This window comes from Etheostoma cragini, chromosome 19 (genome assembly GCF_013103735.1).
Source record: "Etheostoma cragini isolate CJK2018 chromosome 19, CSU_Ecrag_1.0, whole genome shotgun sequence".
Taxonomy (NCBI): domain Eukaryota; kingdom Metazoa; phylum Chordata; class Actinopteri; order Perciformes; family Percidae; genus Etheostoma; species Etheostoma cragini.
In genome coordinates, this window is record NC_048425.1 from 11,086,964 (window position 1) to 11,093,895 (window position 6,932).

Sequence of the window (6,932 nt, forward strand, 5' to 3'; positions counted from 1 at the left end):
GTGAAACCAGGCTGAAATCGCAGGCCTATGATGGAAATGTGTCAGGCCAAGTGAATGTCATGATGTTCAAGGATTCTTCTTGTGGAGTCAGTGCTGGCTCAGCAAAATGAGTGCAGGAAAAAATGATCAAAAAAAAAACAATAAAAGAAGAAAGAGGTGAGGTACCATATAGGTAAAATGAAACTAGGGAAAGAATATGGAAGAGAAGAAAGGAAGAAAATGGATACAAATGTGTTTTGCCTTCTGCACAAATCGGATGCAAGCTATACAACATTAAAATCGTTTTAAAAAGAGGTGTTCACACATTACAATATTTATTATTAACATATGAAAAGGGTTGATGAGAAAAATATCAATGCCCACAAAAAGAACTTATACAACAACACTACAACCAATTTCATCTTAACTCATAAATGGACAAACAAGGCAAATTCTTTGTTACGTCATCCTAATTCAGCCAAGGATAGTGTACCTTTTTTAGTAAATTTTTAAGCAAAAATGCCAGAAATCCCCGAGTTCCAGCTTCACACTTTGGAGAGTTTTGGTGCTTTTTCTTCTTTTACGTGATAATAAATTGAACATCTGTGAATTTTTTAGCCTTGCTATAGCACAGTGGCTTCATGCTTCGGTCCACCACATCGTTCCAGACTGAAATAACAAGTTGGGGTGAATTGCCTTTTGGAATTTTTTACATCTGTGGGGACGTGTATCAAGTGAAGTGAAACTCAAAGCAGAAAATATGCATATTAAAGGCAGTTTGATGTGCACTATTTTTGCCACAATGCAATGCAAAAAGGAAATGGAGGAGCTGCTCAATGTTGGGGAGGGATTAATCAGTTATATGGAACATGTCCGGGGAATAAAGCATGACATGTAGGTAAAGAGTCAATGATAATTTTTGATGAAATGTACTGTATATAGCACCCAGACAAAGCAAAGCAAAAGCAGGATATCCAGAGGGCAATAAAACAACAGAGAGCTGAACAGCAGCAAGACAAAGTCACAATGCAGTCTGCGTGGAGTGCTGTTTCGGTGTGTTCAGTCTGGGAATCCTACTAGTATAAAGAGATTGAAAGAAACGGAGGCACTTTAGAGATTAAAGTGTAAAAAGCCTTTTATGTCTTCTTGGCTATAAAGCCACAGTTTCCTTCAACAAATTTAAAAATAGCATGAAGAACAAAATGAAAACAAGAAGACAATAGATGCAACAGATGACAAAATATAAACATATAAGTATTTTTATATAAAATAAATAGAACCTCACAAGTAATACACAAATAAAAGTTGTGCATGTTTAATTTGGACTTGTACTGAAACTCACACTTCTACACATTGCAAGAAGTTAGACAAAAAATGCATCTGTACACAATAATTGTCAGTAATGAGCGAGTACTGAAATGTTACAGTGTTCTGGTCACAGGCAGGGCTTTAAGGCTACTAGATTTTTTTTAAAGTCCTCAGCCAATCAGATTTTCCTATAGCCACGTTTGTTTTTTTTGTTTCCTTAACTAACTTTACTTTCATTTCAGCGCCTCTGGTTTGCTTTCCGCCATTCGTCTTCTCCGTATCAGCAGAGCCACGCACGCTAGGCACGTAGTTAACTGTTGTCTGACACGTCAGTACCTGGTGTTTATGGGAAATGTAGGATTAGTATTACAAGCAGTGTTTCTAGATAAAGATTACGTTTCCAAGCCAAACACACACAAAATTGCCCAAAAATGCTTCTTTCATTAGCAGTCACATTGGCTAATAACTAAGTTTCATTTTTACCGTGTATTTGGCGGGTTGGCGGGTGTCATTTTAAAGCCCTGGTCACAGGAGAAAAAGTCATTTATTATTTTTTAACTTTTATTCTCAGTGTCACTATAGACAATCGTCATTTACGCAGCATAATCCTAACCACTAGCACCATCTACCATCTCCAGTCCCAGCAGGCTAATAACCATTCCCAGACATTACATAACTCCGGGAGGCGGCTGCTACTGATAGTGGTTATGGTGATTTGGTAACAATGGCAGCCCCCTCCCCTAGCCGGTATCGTCTCCATAGTTCTTCTGATGCATGGCCGTCATCACTGTTCTGCGGATTGAGCTGAAAAGATAGAGTATAAAGCTGTGAAAAGGAGGGTGTTACTGATGGCGCCTCAGTGTCCATTCAAGTGTGGGAATAATCTATCTGAGGATGTGATAGTGCTGACCATCATTTAAGTGGCTTAAAAAAAGGTCAGCGGGGGCAACCAGGATGGGGAAGCGTTTGGGACGACCATTACAGTCATTCTGCCTCACTGTGCAAGGTGCCGCCGCCTGATTGATGCCTGAGAGAAGATTTGGCGCTGCTGTGGTGTGTATTACAGCATGCACTTTTATATATTGCCTGTTTGTGTGTCTGTGGGTAGATGTTTTTGTGTTGTCCTTGGTCCGAGAGGGAGGAAGCTGTGGGTAATCATGTAATATGGCTTGGGCAGTGTTCCATTCCAGGGGTTCAGGAGAGGATTTGGAGAAGCACATCTTTCCACAGTGAGCCCATCCACTCCTATAAGCTCTCTTCCCCAGGATCCGGAAAGATCCATCAGTCCAGTGATGGAATGTAACATAGTACGTTTACTCAATTACTGTACTCAAGTATAAATTTGAGGTACTTTACTTTAGTCTTTTCTTTTTGTCAATCAATCAACATTTTGTTATTTAGCGCTTTACAGAAACCAGCAGTTGAAGCGGACCTAGTCCCGCATTGTCTACAGTCTACACCAGCATCGCTCACTACGGAGACCAGCGCCTCAGCCAGCGGTGTCGTCGGATAGATAGATAGATAGATAGATAGATATTTAATATCCCAATAAAAGGGGCAATTACAGTGTTACAGCAGCAAAAACAGTCACACAGCACAAAATATAAATATAAATGAAATACAAGGATACAACATACATACATACATACAATATACATGAAATAATAATAGGATAAAATACAAGAACAAATATTAGCCGAGACACCGATGGCGGAGTGCGTGAAAGTGAAAACGCCAAAGGAGGGCAGGAGTTCCAGCTAGGTGGAAAGCTAACGCTAGGCGGCCACTCGTCCAATCCATCCTGCTTACAAGTGTCTGATAATTAGACAACAAACTGGACTACATCCAACTTCAACGAAACTCCCAATGCAAGTTCAGTCACTGCTGTGTATTTGTTTTTGTGGAAACATGGCTGAACAGTGTACCGGAGTCTGCTAGTTAGCTACCAGACCTGCTAGCCGTCCGAGCAGATGCTGCTCTGTCGGGTAAGACTTGTCGAGGTGGGCTGTGTTAACACGGACACGGACTGGTGCAGAAATGCGGTGCTTTTATCCGACTGCTGCTAATCGCTGGTGGAGTTGGTGACCGACCATTCTACATACCACGCAAATTCACGGCTGTGTTTGTACTCAGTGTTTACAGCCCACCAAGCGCTAATGCTACCGGAGCCTACAATGTGTAAATGTAGCCTGTTTTGTATGTTGTTTCTGTGTAATGTAGTTTTTATATATTTTAAATGTGTAACACCACTTGAGCCCCGGTGAAACGTTTTGTGTATGGTTGAAATGACAATAAAACCCACTTGAGTTGAGTTTAATGCCGCACTGTCTGTCTATGTCAGTAAACGGTAGGCGTGGCTTGGGAGTGGACTGCTAGAGCAGAGAAGCAAGTGCATTCTTTGGGAATTGGTTTTGGAACCAATTTCTATAAACAATTTACCTTTCTACTACGTAAGTGACCCAATTTAAAGATGTATTCATCTTATGGTGATGTATACATTTAAGTAACAATTTCAATGCAGGACTTTAACTTGTAACAAAGTATCTTTACACTGTGGTATTAGTACTGATCTAAGTACTCTTTCCACCATCGGTTATCATGTGATGTTACTTTCAATTTGACTTCAATGTATAATTTCTTCTATCCTCAATTTGCATTCTTTTATTTGGTGCAGTGTTATTTATTGTACTATATCAGGGCCTGTGGAATATGCTCTCAACTAGTGGATGATCTCTAATGTAATGTTCTTGTTGTCTTGTTATATACTGTCACATATTGTACTGTCTGTTACATACTGAATGATTGATAACTAATGAATGGGGTTGTATTGGGGGTGACAGTAGCTCAGTCAGTAGGGAGTTGGGTTGGGACCCATACTGACCAAAGTGGTGGTGGACTGGTGGCTGGAGAGGTGCCAGTTCACCTCCTGGGCACTGCCAAGGTGCTCTTGATCAAGGCACCGAACCCCCAACTGCTCGGGGTGCCTTTCCATGCGCAGCTCCCTCACGCGGACATCTCTCCATTGGTATGTGTAATACAGGCCTGTGTGTAATGTGTATAAAGATAACAACAGAGTGACAACATTGTAATTTCTCTTGCCTGGATTAATATAGTATACATTATAATTATTATGTAGCTGTTTCTAGCATATTTTCAAGACAAAATATCTTTGGGACAATAAAATGTGTCCCATCTTATCTTATTATACCTTACTTGTTCATGATTGATGATGACTCTCATGCAACCACTCTCTTTGACCAAAACAGATCCAGAACCAAGAAATCAATGGAACATGGAGGCGTTCCCCCCAACAGAAGAAAAAGCTGATGTAATTAAATCTGTCTGCAGGGTAAGAGAAATAAAGGGTGGCAAAGCTTGTGAAGTGCAGAGGAAGATCCCTGGAGGTATAATTAACAATATCTACCGTTAGTATCTGTGCCTCTTCTTTCTCTGAAGAAAAACACCAGGAAGACTTTCTGCCAACCTGCTTTGTGATGTAACAACCAAAGACAGTGTATATACAACGTTTAATCAAAGGGAATCACATTTTGACAATGATCACTTTTTAATATTTCACAGCAAGAAAAGCTGTTTCATTGGTTTGTTGATGCTGACTCGCTCACATCGGCTGTGAAAAAAGTTGGTTTTTAAAATTCACATAATGACTTCAACGGAGATCACCTGTGTAAGTAAGGTTGTAGTATCCACACACCTGTATCAGGAAGGTCCAAGTTTTGCTGAGTTAGTAGCTGTGTTGGAAACCATTCACAGAAATATTGCACTGTTTAGTGGGTTTGCCATTTTGTAGTGGTGTGCAATCTATTTCATTCACTACATATTCCATTTTAGAATAAACAACACAAAGCACAGCTAATTTGAGGGTAAATACAATGTACCCTACATTTTACTCCTGTATACCACAATGCAAAGCATGGACACATCTACTGACACAGCAATGTTTTTAGTGAGAGTCCAAAATCTTGCTTGGTTCTTCCCTATATAGGTCATTAGTTAATAAACTCTATATTGGGAATAGTGAGTGAGTGAGCGAGCAAGTGAGGGAATGGTTTCTAACACAGACTTACTTTTGCTATATTATTTAATTACATATTATTACATTTAATTTCACATCACTTATTCACTTGCATTGCAATATTTTTGTACTATGACCACCTAACTTTATTTAATATCGTTAAATATTGCCACTTTAAACTTTACATTCATTCAGTACTTTTTGCACATTGTCAGTTGTAAGCCTGTTGTTTGTTGGTTTGTTGTTGTTCTTTACAGTTAAAGAATATGCTGTGTAACAAGGGAATTTCCCCATTATGGGATAAATAAAGTATTATCTTATCTTATCTTATCTCTTAGTGTTGTGGTCAAACCTGCACCATGAAGGCATAGGACCACTTACAAAAAAGGTTCTAGTATTGGAAACAGAGGGGTTTCTGAGTCTTCTGAGTCACAGATCATCCCTTGGAGTACAGTTAAAAAAAATAATTTGCAACACAACAAGTTGCCTCTTTACAGGGGTTATGTGCTAGACTATTTCCTGGCCAAGTAACGTCCTTGAGTCTGCGCCAGTTGCCTGGCGACTGCTCAGAGACCATTGGTAAAATGTGAGTTAACGTTTTGCCCAGATGCAACAAATGAGCTACAGCTAGTTGTGAAGTGAGCTCTAGAGGTTTTGGTAGGCTGATTTTGTTTTCAGTCTTTAAACTAAGCTAGCTAATTGGTGGCTGGCTATAGTTTTCCTAGATATGAGAATGGTTTCAATCTTGCCTCAAGCCTTGTCCAGAGAGAACGCGTGAGACGTTGATCCCTCCTCGATGCCCGCTCCTCGGGTTAGAAATAAGAGCTTTCGGACTGCCTTCACAAAGGAGGGACAGAACAACTTGAGGGCTGAGGAGCAAATCCTCCAGTTCCCATCATTCCCAGAACCCAGGGTTCCTCCATCTAAAGCCCGGCTTCCCATCACATCCATCCAGATCTTCAGGCTTTCTTTATCCTTTCATCACTTCCACCAGTGTCTAGACTCCATATGGGGGGCTATTGCTAGATATGCATGGCCATTATAAACTAACATCGCGATGGAGTCTAATCCCCAAAGACTCAAACAAATCAACCTATTATGCACCATGATCATTTAAACCTAAACTCTTAAATAAAGCCTCTCCTGATTGAAATGACTTTATACTGGGCTTATGTTATGTGTTGCATTCCCAAAATAGATCATTCTGGCCATACACAACCAAAAGTGTCTCCCTGTATCCCACTTTCTATGTCTCGCTCGCTCCTGTGCTCACACATTATGAGGTCTGTCAGAGCTGAACATCGTGATCCAGCTGGATTTCAACACAGAGGTGCTGCTGTGCTGGCAGCGACAGGATGCACACATCTGAATGTCAGCTGTCAGGAGAGAACGAAACAGCTCTAAAATTAGACTGCGGTGTGAAGCTGGTCAACAATTTGTATCTCACATCTCACTTGTCTGAGAATCTCATGATTTTCCCCTCAAGTCTTTAACACATGGCTGAAAATTTGATGATAGCGCGTCAAATATGCATCCGAGAATGCAGAACACCCTGTAACTTCCAGTCAGGTGTCTCCCATAAACGTTAAAGTTGTGGGACAAAGATATGTGA